Here is an 18,870-nt window from a genome sequence, read left to right as displayed (position 1 = left end):
GGATTTGCATTGGGCCGCATTTAAAGCCGTTCTGGGCTGCAGGTGGCCCATGGGCAGCAGGTTGGACAAACTTGTACTCAAGCATGCACAGGGCTGAGAAGTGGGTAGGGTTTGAGTTTAGTCTAGTCACAGTGGAAACATCTCATTAAACTCTTAGAACATTCAGCAGAGACCCTAGCAAAGCCATGTCTTAGGAGTAGTCCCCACATAGTTACTCAAGGCTTGACCTAATAAAGCTTAATAACAAGACTCAAAAGAATCAAGCTAATCCTCAAATAATTTAATTGATACTGGAACAAAAATTCAATGATCTCTAAAGAAAGACAACAAAATTTTAAAAATCAGCGATCTAATCAAACCAATCAAAATGTGCTTGGCACACAAACAGAAAAAGATGACCCATAATCTGGAGAAAAAAATAATAGAAACAGACTCCGAAATTGTAGAAATGTTGGAATTAACAAGTATTTAAATAAAAATATACATGTAAAATAGAGATTTAAAAAATGAGAGTTGAAAAAAACAATATCTGAAAGAAAAAAAATTCACTGGATGGGCTTAATAGCAGAAGAGATACTGGGGGGAAAAAGGTCAATGAACATTAATACATAACAATAGGAATTTTCCACACTGAAGCATGGAAAGAAAAAGATGGAAAGAAAAAGCAGATTCTCACTTAGCTTTGTGATCACGTAAGAGGTCTAACAAGTGTGTAAATTGGGGTCCTAGGAAAAGAGAAGAATTCAAAAAATTTGAAAAAGTAATGCTCAAAAGATTTCCTGATGATGAAAACTATAAACACATAGGTCCAAGAAACCTAACATACCCCAAGTAGGACTAACACAAATCCCCATGACATGAGTTTAACTATGTAACAAAAGTGCACATGTACAACTGAACAGAGAATTTTTTTTTAAAAAGAGAGGCACATTATAATAAAATTCCTGAAAATAAGTGAGAGAAAACAATCTCAAAAGGAGCCAGAGGAAAAAAGACACATTATGTGAGAGGAACAGAGATAACAATTAGCACTGACTTTATAAGAAACAAGACAAGCCAGAAGACAAGGAAGGAAAGAAAAACAAACCTCTGTTAATTAAGAATCCTCAATCAGCACAAACATCCTTAAAAATGGAGATGATAAAAGACATTTTCACACAATCGAAAGTTGAGGGAATTGTTCACTAAGTATTACAAGAAATGTTCATGAATATTCTTTAGTCTGAAGGTGAAGGTTACCACTGAGAGACTTGATCAACATGGTAGGACATTGGAATTGGTAAATGTGAGGCAAATATTAAAGACTTCTCGTTTTTCAATTTCTCCAAATGTTTGTAACTATATAAAGCAAACAAGGTAGTGTGGCATCTGTAACATATGTAGAAGTGAAAAATAAATGGCAATAATATCACAAAGAACAAGGGGAAAATGAAAAAATCCTGCTGTAAGCTTCTTGTGTTACTTGTAAGGTGAGTATAATATTATTTGAAGGCAGACTGTGGTAAGTTGAGATGCACATTTAAATCACATATAATGTTTTAAATGAAAACATAAACTATCTCTGATTCTAACTTTCTAAGATAACAACTGGCTCAATAAATACTACATTTAGCAAAGAATGGGCAACCCAAACAAAATAAATATGCGTTTTTTTGGCAGCACAAATTTCCTATCATTAAGCTATGATACATATACACTGTACATATACAGAATAGAAATAATATGAAAGACTTTAAAAAAAACCTTAAAACAAAAAGTATATTTGTTTCATGCGACTCCATCAATTTGATATTTGTTTTGGAATTTGTTCACACTGTTTATATTTGTTATATGTTTTTAGACTTCTTTACAGTGACCATTGCAATATATTTATAACTGTAGTTTGTAGTAATTTGTAGTAACTGTGATGTAGCACTGAAACTCATTCTCCCTAAATAGTAAGTTCAAAATACTCTAATAAGTAATTCAACTTCTTTCTTTAAATAAGTGGGTTTGCAGGAGAAACATGAATGAATACACATAACAGATAATGCCTTATAGAAAAATAGATAAAAAATAGATGAACATTATGGAAAAGTCTAAAATTTTAACACTAACAATGAGACACTTGAAAAAGATTCAAGGGAAAGTGACAAAGATCGAACAGAGGCCAAATTTAAAAAATGCAAATGAAGGAGTCCCTGAAGAACGAAATAAAAGCCTAGAAACAGGACAAATCCTAACAGTATAATTTGAGGAATTTTTCCAAAATAGCAACAACAATAATAGAAACTGCATATTGAAAGAATATGTCACATATCTGAGAATATTAAGCCAGACAATCAATACTAGGATGTATTCTAGGGAAATTTTTAGACATAATAAAGGTGTGATACAAAAGTGACTTTTAACTGTAAAGAGGAGAAGCCAACTGTTATGAACAGGCAAGAACTTCGGATATCTCCATCCCATGACCCCTTGAAGGAAAATATTAAAGAATGAGCATGACATAACCAAAATTACTAGTGATAATCATGACAAGTACTGGTGGTGAGCATTAAATATATAGTTATAGAATTAGAACCAAATGAGCATTAAAAAGAAGGGATTATAATACATAATAGCTATACGCCCTGGCAATGTAGATATCAGTCCTTTAAACAGATTAATAGAAAGATTGAATCAATGTTAAATGATGTTAAAACTATTTTCATTGAACATATTGTTCATTAAACATTATATCAAAATTGAAAAAAAATCAAACAAACAAGAAAAGGAGTGGGGTAACTTTGTAATTAGAATGATTAAATTCTTGGGCCCCTGTCCTTTCTTCCTCCCTCAGGGAACTCTGTAAATGTTGGCTGACATGCTCTTTTTCCATTTCAAATGAATAGATCATGCATTAATCACTAATTCATTCAGATAGTTACATTTCATTTTTTGGTAGCATCCATATGAGAGTAATGTATTTCCAAATAGTATTACACTTAACTTCATTCAGCAGCTGGAAAGAAGAATAATGAAAATGTTCAGTGACAAAGATTATTTTAAAGAAATCTAAGTTTCTTGATAATTCCCGTAAATATTTCTTTCACATTGATGTGATTGATTTCATTTCCTTGCATCTCAAAATTACCTCATTTAACTTTACAACTATCTCTAAAAAATAAATACAACATTTTCCAGCATTTTAATTTTGGTATTGTATTTGTCACTAATTTATCAATGATGAAATGAAATAATTCTACAACAGTGTCAAATAGTAAGCATAAAATTGATAAGCAGTTCCCTCTGAAGAACTATCTTATAAGAAAAGCTTACTTATTATGTTGGATAAAATTTTTACTATTTTTGTCAATTCTTAGGTTTCTAAATAATAATTCATAGACGTCTTAATTTTATTAATTTAAGACTAAACAATATATTGATTTCTGAAATGTTTCACTAAGATTCTTACCTACTAGTCATTGATGAAAAATAGAAGGAATTGCTAAAACATGGTGGTATTTTAATTTGTTTACAAAGCCTTAATGGCAAATCACAGCTGGTCCCATTTTCTATGATACAATCAATGACTGGAAAGGAAATTATTTTTCTGTTTAATATTTTTAAAGAATTCTAACTACTGACATACTTTTTTTGTACTTGATCGGTACTTTTGAAAATATTAGTTTATCTACAACTCTTTTTTTTCTTGCAGATCCTTTGTATATGAGCAGTAAGTCTTCATTATCATACAAGATGCTTTCATATACTTGACATAAAAATTTACTTGTTGCACTTCATTACATGGCTAATTTTTCAACACTGCCATCAACTCTTCTTGATACAGTAACACTGCTCAAAAGAAAGGTTAAAAAAATTATTTGCATTTTTTTCCATGATCATTTTACAAAATTCTTGCATAGCTAGTAAAGTTAGCTTTTCTCCAATATTATGTAGCTTACCACACTTTAGCAATCATTTGTATTGCTAAGATTCGTCGTTTTTCTGATTAAAAGACTATTTGTGAGTATTCCAGGGACAAGATCCCTTGGAAATGTGACATACTTTTGACAACTTTATTACGATGTTTTTTTGTAAAATGTTTCTTTAATCTTCATGACTTTGTTACTTCATTAGAAAAAACACACTGGGAGAGAAGGCATTTCCATAACTTCTCTTTTATGGGCAAATCTGTATAATCCAATTTCAAATTTTCAGCTGAATCTTGTTGCCATTATCTTTTATGTTTGATATTTTGAAACAAGATTTAACGATATATATGTATACATATGTTCAATCATCATGAATGGAACAACTACTAGTATAAACGATAACAAGTATCTCGTATTAGAAACAAAAATCCTGTGACCTGAGTTTCTCTTCGTGGCATAATTTTCCAAAATGTTAAGCAGATCTTTGTAAGGTAACAATATACAGTCTTCTCTTCATTCATATAGTAGCTGCATTTTTGGAAAATTAGTATATATACAAACTATTAAATAGATTACTTAATTTAATTATAAAGAAATTAGGGGGCCTGGCGCGGTGGCTCAAGCCTGTAATCCCAGCCCTTTGGGAGGCCGAGACGGGTGGATCACAAGGTCAGGAGATCGAGACCATCCTGGCTAACCCGGTGAAACCCCGTCTCTACTAAAAAATACAAAAAACTAGCCGGGCGAGGTGGCGGGCGTCTGTAATCCCAGCTACTCGGAGGCTGAGGCAGGAGAATGGCGTAAACCCGGGAGGCGGAGCTTGCAGTGAGCTGAGATCTGGCCACTGCACTCCAGCCTGGGCGACAGAAGGAGACTCCGTCTCAAAAAAAAAAAAAATTAGGGTCAAGCTTCAGGTAATTGTACCAGTTAAAATTAAATATATTTTTTTCTAATCTGAAGGTATGGAACAATTTTTTGTAGTTTGGTTCTTCCCTGAACATCGTAAGGCATCTAGCATCCCTGGTCTCTTCTCACTAAATGCTAGAAACCTTCCAAACTTTGTCTCAACTGAAAAATTATGACCGATTTCTGAAATGTTTCCTGGAGATTTTCCATCGAATGATGCTGGGTAAAAGAATAATTGTGAATTGAATGTGGGCGATCCTTTAGGGTTATATGCTTAGGGTTGCACATTCCAAGCCCTGCCTATAAATGCCGGATGGAGGGAATGAGTGGGAGATGTGATCCAGGCTGTGCTCAGTCCTGCCTGGAAGAAGGGGGTAGGCACCAGCTTTTTCTTCTTTAAAAAAGTATCTTCCTCTTGCCAAGAAGTCATCCAGAGGGGTCACTGTTTTCTTATTTTTATGAAGGCACTGCAAAATCAAATTATGTACAAAATGGCCAAGCAGGTGCATCCACATCTAATTAAATATATATGGATAAGAAGTAAGCAAAAAACCTTCCAACTTTTAAAATGGAAAAACTATTTGTCTACAATATTTTCTTTATTTCAACAGCATTGTAATTGTGGATAAATGCGTATTATAGCTTCCCACTGATCATTTGAGAGACATGGAGGGCAGAGGGTGGATGAAATTACACGCAGCCATCTTTTACATGAACTCAGAGCTTCAACTTTTGCTCATTTGTACCATATATCATAGCTGGCTTTCTAGTGAAAACTTAATGCATCATTGACTAACTGTTAATAGTTTTGTTACAGGTTGGGGGCATGCATAGAGATGAATCCTATCTAAATATGCGAATAGGTCATATTTTCTAATCATTCTTTACTGAAAACACTAGACAAGTTTATTTTGTTTTACCATGACATTTATGCTGATCTTAGTCTCTTCTATATAATCCTAATTTGCAGCCAGGGTTGAGGGCCTCCTGGCTGGAGTGGTGGCACTGAAGCTGTAGCCTGGAATAGAGAATGGTGTGTATCTGTTGTTTCTTCTAAATAGCACAGTATAGTGACCTCAGAAAACTGGAAAGAACATGGGTCCAACTCAGGAGTAGCAGCATCACAATAGAAGGACACTTGACTGAGTAGATCTAGGTGATAAAAAATATTTCTAAAGATTGTTTTCTGAGTCACTATTGCCACTGAAAAATAATGGTAACAAGCCCCAGGAAAAGTTTTATTTGGCCAGAGTCCTCATCCAAGCCCAGTTCTGACACTTCTAGACATTCTTGGTAACTTGGCAATGAAATATCTTCTATTATGGAAAGGCAGTGTTCTTGAATACATACTAATTCCTCTTTATGATGTCTGGGGCCAGTTACCACATGTAGTTGCTGCAGCCTATACTGGGCTCCACTTCCTACTGGCTTAGTTCCTCTGCCCCAGCCCTTCCTCTTGCCTGACTCCCACCTGTGGACTGGTAGGTACCTCCTCAAAGAACCTGCTCAATGCCTCTGCTCCAGACCTCTTTGGACACCATGTCTCTGAGTCACACATGTATGTCTCTTAGCCAGAAAATGCACTAGGGCTGAGGGTGGGGGAAAGGGGGTGTAGTTGCAAGTTGCAGTTAGAGAAGGCAAGGGAATGCCCCTTATCCTAGAGTTTCCTTGCTTTCTGGAGGATTGAGTCAGAAATTCTGGGTCTGTTTCATGTTACTAATAGGGGAGATGTATCATGAAGGACTTGCGTGTGCAGGTTCTAGGACCAAGCAGATCTGAATTTGAATCTTAGCTCTTCCACCACCTGTGTGAATGACCCTCCTTAAATTCCAACTACTTCACTCAATGGGGATAATACTAGCTACAATGTGAGTGACTCCCATGCACCCCTTTTTGAAGGTGTCTTAACCCAAATGTGTAGATACTAATCCAAATGCCCCAGATGTAGTTCAGATGTTGACTTCCTGAACCCTCATGGAGTCTCTTCCAGACAACCTGAAGCCAGTACCTCAGATACCCCTAAGGCAAATGAGAGCAGAACTGGACTCCAGGCTACTTGTTGTGTTAGGGTAAATACTGTGTTAGTTAGAGGAAACAGGCTACTTGATGTGCAAACAGAACAAATAAAAATATTGAAGAAGAAATGTTCTGTGATTTAAAATTGTAAGAAAATATCTTAATAACTTGAATTCAGGCAATTCTGGTTTTCATTTAGAGAACAGGAAAAAAAAAAGATGATGATAAGCATGACTATAGAACAGAGATTATAAGTAGAATTAACATATATTTGGTTGTTTTTCCCTAGTGGATTTGAATGTAATAATGCTTTATTTTTTGGGTGGGTGGGGCTGGGCATGAGGAGGAGGATAATATTCTCTTTGAAAATGCCCCTTTTAGAAGCATGCCTCTATTTCTTTGTTTGAGAGTGCATGCACAAATGCAAAGACCTAATCAACACATTTATTTTTAGGACAATAATTTCATTGCCATGAGTCTCCTTCTTAGAATAAGGCAGGTTATTTTGCTAATTTTTTGGCACCCTGGCATCACCTGATGCTAATCACCAGACACAGGACACCTCGCAGCTTTCGGCAGCAAGTTAAAGTGATTGAAGGGAGAATTGGCTTGGATTCTCTCCTTCTCCCGGCCCCCAGGCTTTTGTGTGGTTTGGGGCTGCTTTTATGAGACAGAGAGATTTTCTTTCAGGAAAATAGGGTGAACTGAAAAGTCCTTTGTATCTTCCATAACCTGGGGAGAGGGGTTTCAAATCTCCTTAGTCTGGAAGGCAAGGGTGGCTGAAAGCTAACAAAGAAAACCATTTTAAGCTTGATGAGCTGAGAGAAGGGAGACTATTTGAAGTTCTGGAAAAGTCCCAGAAGGTGGCTTTTCTACCTTTTAATATAAATGTGTGACTAGACTCTAAGAGCCAACTTGATCTATGTGCTCTTGGTGGGCACAGGCCTTGAAGGCTGCTACTGTTAGCAGCGAAGTGTCATGTGCACCCTCTCTTGAGACCGAGCCAATGATGGGGCCTTATGCTGGACTGGTTTATGCATGTGCTAGAACAACCTTTAGAATCACCTAATTAAACATATTATAATGTCAGCTCATGGTGCAAACACTTTCTCTTAGAAAAATATAATACTTATTCTGGAATGGGAAAAGATTTTTTTTTTTGCATTTAATATCAGCAATTTACTAAGCTTTAAATTTTTGTATTAAAATTCTACTTTTGTATTTTCCCAAGGTTCTTGATTAATTTTCAAAGCGTGGAAAGAAATCTTGGGCTTCCCACCTCCTACCACCGGCTTCCCACTTCTTCCTCCACTCTAGTGAAATCATGCAATCCCAGCACTTGGAGGGGAGCTCTCTTTGAACTGCTGCTGCTGAGACCCTGGGGGTGGAGTTGATTATTTTTGCACGGGGGCATTAAAATGCCAGACATCAATTTCTTGTCTCCTGGTGAAGATATCTATACGTTGAAGAGGTGTGCTTCAACGCTTTTCAAAGAATTTTTGCAAGTGCAAATTATGGGAACCCGAGAGAATTAGCTATATTTCTTTAAATAAATCCCCTCAAGGTCCATCTGAAGATGGTTGTGGAGATGGTTGTGGTTCTCTAAGAAGCAGTAAATTCTGCCTGGGGGAAATGTTGCACCAATACCCCTCCCAACCCTCATTCTCCAGCAAGTAGCCAGCGGTGTGGGGTGGGGCTGCTGCAGTGATGGCACATATTAGGTAATACCCCCCGTTAGACTGCAGATGTGTGAACTAGTTTAAAACTTTTATTAGGGTTTTTATTAGACTCCACTGCAGTCTTAGCCTCTTTACAGTTGCCAACTTAGCCAGTTGCTCACAAGTTATAACAAATTAGGAATACCTAATGCCTAAGCTATTCTTACACTTTGGGGGCAAAATCCCAAACAAATCATAGTCTTCCTTGTGAATCTAGTCTCCATTTAAGAAATTGCACTTACAGGCAGAATGGCGCTTGAGCCAGGGTTTTGTTATGGCTTTGTAATAACAGTGTGGTTCAATTCTCCTAAGCACATAAATCCCGGATCCTTTATCATTTTCTGCCTGGTCACGGAATGCCCTCTCTTAAGTCTTTGATGGCCTTCCAAAATCTTTTTTTTTTTCCTCTTCTTTTTATTGCACGTATTCCTTAAGTGACCTTAATTCTTCTGTGAGTGCCAGATTGGCGTCTCTGAAAGCTGACATTGGCTTGCAATGCCCAAAAGAGGTACTTATAAAGTAGAAGATCCCCATCCTTCCTCTGTATGGGGGAAGAGCTCAGGAAGAGGAGGACACCTCTCTTACCTAAAGAGGCAAAGCAGCCTGGTCCTTGGCTTCAAAGATTTTTATTATGTGCCAGTGAAACAAGCTTACCGTACTGTCTAGCTCCTTCATCTGAGAAAGACATTAATCTCCTTCTATTTAGACTGACGCACATAGGAGTGAATAAGTACAACGTAGTTTTTTTCCCCCTTGGAGTTAATAGACATGCATTGAAAAGTGTCCATTCACCAGTCCTCAAACTTTTTTCCCAAAAGGTCTCAATCTAGGCACAAAAGTGAGATTATTGGGCACTAATAGCTTCAATAAAACATAATCTTTTGGACATACTAAATAAGAGGATAGCATAATGTTTAAAATCTGAAAAAAAATTTTGTTGAATCATTAAAATGTTATATTTGAATTTATTAAAAATATCTTCAATTGAATACACAAGGTTGATGTATGAAGATTACCTGCCTTGTCCATAATCCAATATTCAAAGAGATGAACTCAATTTAGTATATCTCTTCATTTTATCTATTTTAGACAGTTTCTGTTTTACTTCTTGCTGCAATGTTACTTCCTGTGGTAATGGTTACAAATCAGGGAGTAGGTTAAAAGTTTCTAGAAAAATTATGGAGGTGTTAAATCATGTACACCTAATCTCTTTCTTTTATAGACAAAATTGAGGCTCAGAGAAAAGAAAAATAGTTTACCGGAAAAACCTGGGTACAAATTCTCTATTACATCCTACATGTTTGGCCTTGGGCAAGTTGTTCAGCCTCTTTGTTGCTCCAGCTGTGAAAAAGAAGCAATATTAGCTATAAGGTAAAGCTATGATGCTGATTAAATAAATGATATACAAATTATCTGGCACAGAATAGGTGTTCAGCAAACCACTAGTTGCCTTCCTTTTTCCTAAAGTCTCCGTGGAGTTGTTACATATAACAACATGGAGTTGTTAAATATTTGGGAGCAGAACACAAGAGTTGGCCCTCAATCTTGTGTTCTTCCCATTTCACCATGCTGCTTCCTGCTGAGATTTATAGGGAAAGTACCTTGTCGAATAGCTAGCTGCTGCCTCTCACTTGGGAGTGTGTTGGGGAGATGGTGTGAGTGAAAGGTAGATGTGTTACAAATCCTGACTACCAACATGGCTGAAACTGCAACCACCAACTACAGGAGGGTCACTCACTGTAATAGAAATGGGCTGTTGGTGGCAGAACTGTGTTTTCAGTATCTACAGCTGACAGTCCCCCTGAGGTTATAGAACTGTGCTGCACACAAGCTCACAGCTGTGAGCATGACACTGATGATAAAGCAATAATCCTCTATATCTAATGTGCTTCCAGGTTGAGTGGCTGCCTGCCTTACCTAAATAGGTTTTGTATAGACTTACATTTGAATGTATTTATTATACTCATAGAAACTGGTGGTGGCTTGAGTAAACTCATTTTCCTGGAGAGATAGCCTGAAATCATTCACTCATCATTCATTTCTTCCTCAGAAATATCCTGAGCCCTATCGTATGCTTAGGTTTTAGCAGTGCACAAAGAAAGATACAAAAAAGGAGTGTACACAACCCTTCAAGTATTTTACAAGTCTGGGGTTTGCTAACAGACCTGGAAACTTAAACAGCAAACCACAGCAACAATTTATTCATTCATTCATTTAATATATATTTATTTAGAAAGAATGCTGACCACCGACAAGTCTTTGGGCTAGGTGAAATGTAGCATAGAAAGATGAATATGATTTCTCTCCTTCTTTCTTTCTTTCTTTCTTTCTTTCTTTCTTTCTTTCTTTCTTTCTTTCTTTCTTTCTTTCTCTCTCTCTCTCTCTCTCTCTCTCTTTCTCTCTCTCTCTCTTTCTTTCTTTCTTTCTTTCTTTCTTTCTTTCTTTCTTTCTTTCTTTCTTTCTTTCTTTTTATTTCTTCTTTCTCCTTTTTCTTTGAGGCAGAGTTTTGCTCTTGTTGCCCAGGCTGGAGTGCAATGGCACGATCTTGGCTCACTGCAACCTCTGCCTCCCAGGTTCAAGCAATTCTCCTGCCTCAGCCTCCAAAGTAGCTGGGATTACAGGCATGCACCACTGTGCCTGGATAATTTTGTATTTTTAGTAGAGACAGGGTTTCTCCATGTTGGTCAGGCTGGTCTCGAACTCCTGACCTCAGGTGATCCACCTCGCTTGGACTCCCAAAGTGCTGGGATTACGGGCATGAGCCATCGTGCCCAGCCAAATATGATTTGTTTCTAAGCAGCATACAGTTAGATGAAGAAAGGACATTAGAGCGTTGAAGACAAATTTAATACCTAGTATATATGTATAGCATATAAGTATGAATAAGATGTACTAGGTAAATGATGCAAATTATGATAGTCAAATAAATGCAAATAAGTTTGCATTTGGCAAAGCCTCTGTGATCCAATCAGTAACTCTTGATCCCTAAGGTCATTGAGTCTTGCCCATCCTGCCTCCACAGTCACTTCTTCCTTCATTCCCTTTTCCTTTCTTGTTTCCACTATATTTGGCCCTTCTTGTCTTGGTGCAATGAGTGACAGACATTTTCTCATAAGGAATGATGCTTGGAGGATGAGTGAGAATTAACCAGGTAGAAAGGGGAGGGCATTTTAGGGAATGTAAAAGCGTGTGCAAGGGTCTGGAGAAAGGGAGGGATCATGGTGTGTATGAGGGACTGAAAGAAAGCAGGACAGTTAGAACGAGGGGCAACATGGGGCGAAATGAGTAGGGGTTGGGTGGGGTGGGGACACAGGGTGTTTTCAGTGAGGCCATGCAGAACTTGTGGGTCATCGGAGATACTTTTGTTGGTATTTGAAGAAGCTCTTAAGAGCATGTCAAATCATCACAGACCATCATGGTTCCAAACTAGAAGGAATCTTGAGTTTCTCTAGTCTAACCTTGACTTTATATATGTCACTGTGTCTCTATTGAGTAAACTTCTGGCCTATGCTGAAGAAAACAACTTAATTGCTAGGGAACTTGGGAATCCTGTGACTACTCATTCAACGTTTTTGTTGCTATTTCTCCTCTCTTATTTCTAAATTAACCATTTGAAAGTGAACAATTCAGTGGTGTTTAGTCCATTCACAGCACTGTGCCACCACCACTGCTATCCAGTTCCAAAATATTTCCATCATTCTTAAACCCTTTACCCTTTAAGCAGGTTCTCCCCTTTTCTCCTCTTCCCAGCTCCTGGCAAAAACCAATCTGCATTCTGTCTCTATAGATTTATCCATTCTGGATCTTTTATGTAAATGGAATCATAGAGCATATGGCCTTTTGTACTTGGTTTCTTTCACTTAGTAGTTTATCTGTGTTGTAGCATGTGTTAGTGCTCCATTCCTTTTTACTGCTGAATAATATTCCATACTCATTCCACTTGGGAATAACTCTAATAAAAACTCATTTGCCTTTCTCCTGCCTCAGCCTCCCAAGCAGCTGGGACCACAGGCACCCACCACCACACCCGGTTAAATTTTTGTATTTTTAGTAGAGACGGGGTTTCACTGTGTTAGCCAGGATGGTCTCGATCTCCTGACCTCCTGATCTGCCCACCTCGGCCTCCCAAAGTGCTGGGATTACAGGCATGAGCCACTGCGCCCAGCTGGCCTTGTTTTTTTTTACACCTTCAGAGGAAGGTAAAGGAGTGACAGTGAGGTAATCACCATATAAGAAGAAATTTATATGTCTGTTGAGTCCCTGTTGGTTATTGTAGCAAGGAATAAGGTAGTTTTTAACTTACAATGACTTATGTTTATACAGTTCCATCATGTGGGACAATTTTTGACAGTAATTTTCTGTTTAATATGTGGTATCTTTTGAGTTCCCAAACTTATAATCAGCGCCTTTTACTCATTTCCATTAAATATTCTTTGAATGTACATCCTTCCTGAAGTATTTTTAAAAATATAAAAGTAAATTGTTGTGGAAAGTAAATCCCTTATGTTTACTGCTTTGGCAAGGCAGTGACTACAGCTTTTCTACCTCCAATAAATCTCTCTGTAAAGTCAGCAGTTACCAAAGGCTACTATGTAAAGTGCCTTCTGGAAGAAAGTGACAAACTACTTAAATATTGCATACAAGGAAGAAGAACGTGTTTACTTGTTTAGTTCTGGTTTTCATTTTCTCAGATTGTTGACTCGTGGGATTTCTTTTTTGGGGGATGTGGATTTTTCGAATCCACTCACTTTATTCTCTACTATTTCAATTATTTGATTTTGTTAGACTTTAAGAAGCTTGTGCAAGTAGCCACTTTTTAAGGTTCTTCAAAGAAAACTAACATTTGGCTGTTAGAGACCTCTGTGTGGACTGAGGTGGATGGAGCATGAAGCTCTGATTGGAGGTCCATGACAATGCATGGGAGAAGGCAAGGGGAGGTGACCACATGGAACAGGTCATCCAGACTTAGCCTCTGCCAGTGTGAAGTTCTTACTCGTGTGGATGATTGATTGGCCTATTAGAATCACTGAATCTGTTTGCCTAAATTTTCCAGTAAGTGAACCCAACCCACAATGCCTAGTCGGTTTCTATCCATGGGCCTTCTATCTGCACAATGTCTTTCTGTCTGTCCAAATACTAAAGGTCAGAGAATCCCTTTGGAACTTTGAAGAGTTTGAATCCTATCAGCCACTCCCAGGTGGAGCTGCACAACTTTAGAGGCCCTGTTTGTGGTCCGCTGTATAGTTTCACACTGAACATCAGACTTGTTTCAGTTTTGATCAATGGTTTTCTATAAACAGAGTCTGCTTTTGTCCAGCTCTTGCAATGGGACTCTTCAAGAATATAGAATAGGTTGTTGCCTTAGAATTTTTCTGTTATTTAAAGTTTCAGTTGAAGCCCCAAAGCTGAGAGCAGTGAGTTCTAAATATGCACACTCTTAACATAAACTTCCAAGATTTACCATGAGATCGCAAAGCTAGTCCTGAGACCCACATCCTATTAGTTAATTCCAGAATACACAATAGAAGGCAGAAGACAGAGATTTATTAGAGGAGGCTATATTTGGAGGTAATTCACAGAAAAAGAGAATGTTAATGTTGCTTCCTCCACCAAATAAGTCAGAAAGGTCCCAAGAGCAACAGGTGGAGTCATGGGTCAGATACTATTGTGGTACAGGAGTGAAGCATGGTGAGAGATCACTCCAGATCACCTGAGGTGGGTTCTGTTAGGCTTGGGGATATTTGATAATTGAGAAAGTTATACCTGCCTTTGCCTGGAAAATTCTGAAGACAGAAGGCTAGCTAAAGTTGCCTGTGATGATAGGAAAGGAGGGCAGACACAGGCCAATGTAACCAGGACAGACATGATACTTTAATCTGCACTGTTAACATTTTCCATATCACTTTATTGGGTCTAGACCAGGGTTCCTCAACCTTAGCACTACTGCCATTTGGAGCTGAATAATTCTTTGTTATGGGAGGTTGTTGATATGGTTTGGCTGTGTTCCCACCCAAATCTCACCTTGAACTGTAATAATCCTTATGTGTCAAGGGCAGGGCCAGATGGAGATAATTGAATCATAGGGGCAGTTTCCCCCGTACTGTGCTCGTGATAGGGAATAAGTCTCATGAGATTTGATGGTTTTATAAATGGGAGTTCCCCTGCACACGCTGCCTTGCCTGCAGCCATGTAAGATGTGGCTTTGCTTCTCATTCACCTTCTGCCATGATTGTGAGGTCTACCAGCCATGTGAAACAGTGAATCAATTAAACCTCTTTCCTTTATAAATAATCCAGTTTTAAGTATGTCTTTATTAGCAACGTGAGAACAGACTAATACAGTTATCCTGTGAATTATAGGGTATTTAGCAGCATCCATGGTCTCTACCCACTAGATACTAGTAGTAATCCCCAGTTGGAAGAACCAAAACTTTATCCAGACATTGCCAAATGTTAGGCATTTGAGGGGCGAACTTCACCTTGGTTGAGAACCAGTGGTGTAGATAATCAGCAGAACAAATGAGGTCCTGATTTGTGGTGTTTGCCAGTTTTTGTGTTATTAATGCCTCCACCTTAGCCAATGTCCAGCTATCAATGTGATGCAACTAAAGGCAAAGGGAAAGGGAGCTGGACATATTGTTTCCATTACACCCATACAATAGGTAAAAATAACTTCAAGAGCATAGATGGTAGTAAAATGATAATAATTAGGAAGTGTTGAGTTTTGAAAAATATATTTTTGTTTTTGATAAAATTTATTTATTTGAAAGTTTATATACTTTAATTTTTAATGATGCCTGTGTTTAACAACTGGTTTACAAAATTTCTGAGAATTTAACAGTCTGCTCTCATGTGCCAATGTGACTTGCCTGCAGCACACCACATTTATAGCCAAATTAGGAATGTAGAGAGGTAAGAAGATTTCTTCTCCTTACAGCTTACGATATAATGTCAAACTGACCCCAATTTGTGAACTAAATAATTATACATGGCATCTATATTCCAAGCATCAGCCATTCCCCAAGGGAGGCTTTCCTCTGGAATATTTCGGAAATTGAGGGGTTGTCTTAGTTCTTTCCCACATTCACCCATTGGACAGTTGACTCTCAGCATTCTACATTCTTCACAGCCATTTCCAGTGTCATGGTGAGCCACTGGTTGGTTGTTGTTGTTTCACTCCTGGAAGTCTGGATCTCTTGCCTTTGATGATGTGCCTGCATCCTGAGCAGTAGAGAGATCAGCAAAGGCCACAATTTCATGTCTAAGCCACAGATGTTAGTTTCGCTCCTCTCCCCTGGTATATGCTTTTACTTTCTATCTCTTAAGAAATCATATCCTCTGAAATTTTCTTAATATTAATTTCTTCAGCCCCTTCCCAAGGGAGAAAAGCTCAATTCTGTATTTGCTCTTATCTTAGATGCCTTTTCCCTCTCCATCAACCCCCCTAGTGCAATACAGATAATCCGAAGAAGAATGTGTACAAACTCTGAGACAGTCATTTTAGAATAACACCAGCAATGGGTGGTATGGGTATACTTCACATCTATGGCTAGCTAGCTAGCTAGATATCAGATGAATATATATGAACCCATATACGTGAAGTATATATATTTATGTACATATCTTGTATATTATACACACACACACACACACACACATGCCCTCTTTGCATAGGCATAGAATACCAATATTCTATAGATGTAGCTACTGTTATAGTGAACAGTAGTTATTTCTGTGAATGTGGTCTGGGGTTGTGGTGGAGGAAGACTCATTTTTTTTTTTGGTTTAACATTTTTACAAGTTTGTATCTAGTTAGCTAAAACAGGTGCCTACCAGCCTTAATTTCTCCAGTCTTCTTTGAGACCAAGCCCAGAAAGTCCTTCAGCCTCCATGATGACGGGTCTAAGTGAATGAGAGTGTTTGCTGTTGATGTGCACTTTTCTCTTTGGTCCTCTTTCTCTAGCGTGATTTTACTGGTTCAGTCATCACACTCCCCAGTCTGCTCTCATGATCTTCCTGCTTCTCTTTATTCTCTGAGAACATTTTGGTAATTGTCCCAGAGAAGCCCTGGTGAGGATTATCGTGATAAAAGTGACATGCTAATGTCATGCTTGTATGGATTTCCTTCAGCAAATGAGCCCCAGCTCCCTTGTGAAACTTTAAGAACATGGTACTCAGAGGGGTAAGGCTCATGAAGTGGAGAGATGAGAAGACTTTCGGGGCAGATCTTGTGGAGGCTCTCATTCTCCTCATGACATTGCTGTGGGAGAAGAAGGAGGCACTCCATGTTGGCTTCAATAAAGAAGGTTACTAAAATTTAATTTTATCTTCTCTTGGGTTAGGTGTATAAGGGTATGTATATGTCAATGTTTAAAAATATAAAGCTTATTTAGAGTTTGTTTAAACACATAAAAAATGATTAAAGAAAATTGAGCTCATTTGCAGCAGAAAAATACAAAGTTGTCAGTGAGAGAGACTGGTTATTCCATCTAGATTTTCCTAGCTTTAAATATAATGAAAGAAAAACAGACCAACTAATACTACGTTTATTTGAATAGGTGAGCTCAGTGATCAGATGTCAGCTCTCAAAAGTTATCATTCAGCCTAGAAACCCAATTTAATTATTTGCAATTTATTCTCCTACTATGTTTTGGAAAAAGATGACTGTATCAGTTTTACTTATAGCCCCCTTTGAAAATGTAAGTTTTCCTTCTGTTGGTGATTCAAGAGTCCCTTTCTGCTATCATTAATGTCTTTTTTGAGATTTTTAAAGAAAATTTTATTTCAATAGCTTTTGAGTACAAGTAGTTTTTTGTTAGGTGGATGAATTGAGTTTTTTTTTTTAAATATAGATAAGCAAAATGTCAGACTTGATTAAAAATAATTAGAAATTACAAGAGTTCAAAAAATATTTTTTTCAATCTTAATTTAAACCCAACTTTGAAGACCAAGTTGTGGTTTTGGAGAAAACCTAAATCCTTTGAGAGAAACAAACCTATAAAGTATTTTAATGTGAATAATATAAAGTAAAACAGAAAAAAATGGATCTCTAAAATAATATTAGTTTCTATGCTAGTTTTTCTTTAACATCAACCTCTTTTTTGACTGTTTTATTGAAAACTCTACAGACAGTAGCTTATTTTTCCACCGACCTAAGCACCTGAGATTTTTGGCTGATGGCTATAAGACCAGTAAAACTGCCTATAAAATGTAACTTTATAATATAACTTAAACAATGTTTATAGAATGTATTCCAACATTTACCTTTTTCCAAAAGCAAACAACTCAGTGTGTATTCATTATATTACAATGCAAAACAACATTCATGTTTTTGAACAATCATAACACTTGCTCTGTAGTTATACTGTTTACAGTATTTCTGTAGTACCAATGGATAAGTCTGAAAGGAGGGAACGCTGATCTCACTTAGCGTAAAATTTTTCTGAGCCTAACGTGAAGGAAATAGAGTAATATTTTATTTGAACATGTTTTTATTAGCTTGATTTTCAAGTGCTATGGTAAAATCATGTTCCTGACTCCATACAGCCCAAGATAGTATAGTCAGCCAGCGCACCTGGTATCATCTCACAACCATGTTCCACTTCAGGGTGTTTGCCCATAGTAGTATTACTTTCTATCCATGGGGTTTGCTCTTTAACCTCTCTTAATTCTTTCCTCAATATCACCTTCTCAGATGCCCATGATCATTCTATAAAAAATCCTACTCCTGTCATCCAGCACCTGTCATCTCTGTTAACCTAAGTATTGTTCTCTGAAGTATTGTGTAATACAATTGTTTATTATGTTCTGTATTTTGTCTCTCTCATCACAGAATATTCATTGTAAAATTCATGATAGAGAGGATTTTGTCTTTTATTTATTTATTTTTTCTTTTTCTTCATTGCTGTATCCCCACTGCCCATACAGTGCTGGTTACGTAGTAGGAGCTAACTAAATATTGTTGTGTAAACGAATAAACAAATGAATGAATAGATGTAGGTTACCTTCTCCACACATTTGATGTATTCAGTAGTTAATTTCCCAGAGGTTTTTAAAAAGAAATTTTAGCATTGCATAAAAATAATAGACCTATTGTACCCAACATTGAAACTGAGGGCAGTGAACACTGTGATAATTTTAGAGAAAAATCCCAAAGAAATGGAGCCAGTAACAGAACAAGCAAATTTGCTGAAGATCATAGAATTCTTAACCAGAAAAAAAAAAATGTAGTGTTACTCTGCCAAGTATGAGAGAACTAGAGTTGTAAGCATTTGACTCATCTAGCAAAAGGAAATTGATGTAGATATTTAAAAAAAAAATGACTTGATAGAGATG

At 37.2% G+C, this 18,870-nt stretch overlaps 1 long non-coding RNA gene across 1 annotated transcript in view; it reads left to right on the top strand.

Annotated features, from left to right (window-relative positions):
- The window catches only part of LOC114677745 (uncharacterized), a 118,588-nt gene that overhangs the window by 69,728 nt on the left and 29,990 nt on the right, over positions 1–18,870 (top strand). The window contains exon 2 of the long non-coding RNA XR_013411028.1: positions 16,666–16,841. This is a non-coding gene — a long non-coding RNA (uncharacterized LOC114677745). The remainder of the gene's footprint in view (positions 1–16,665; positions 16,842–18,870) is intronic.

Source organism: Macaca mulatta, chromosome 1 (genome assembly GCF_049350105.2).
Source record: "Macaca mulatta isolate MMU2019108-1 chromosome 1, T2T-MMU8v2.0, whole genome shotgun sequence".
Taxonomy (NCBI): domain Eukaryota; kingdom Metazoa; phylum Chordata; class Mammalia; order Primates; family Cercopithecidae; genus Macaca; species Macaca mulatta.
This window is presented reverse-complemented; position numbering and strand designations above follow the sequence as displayed.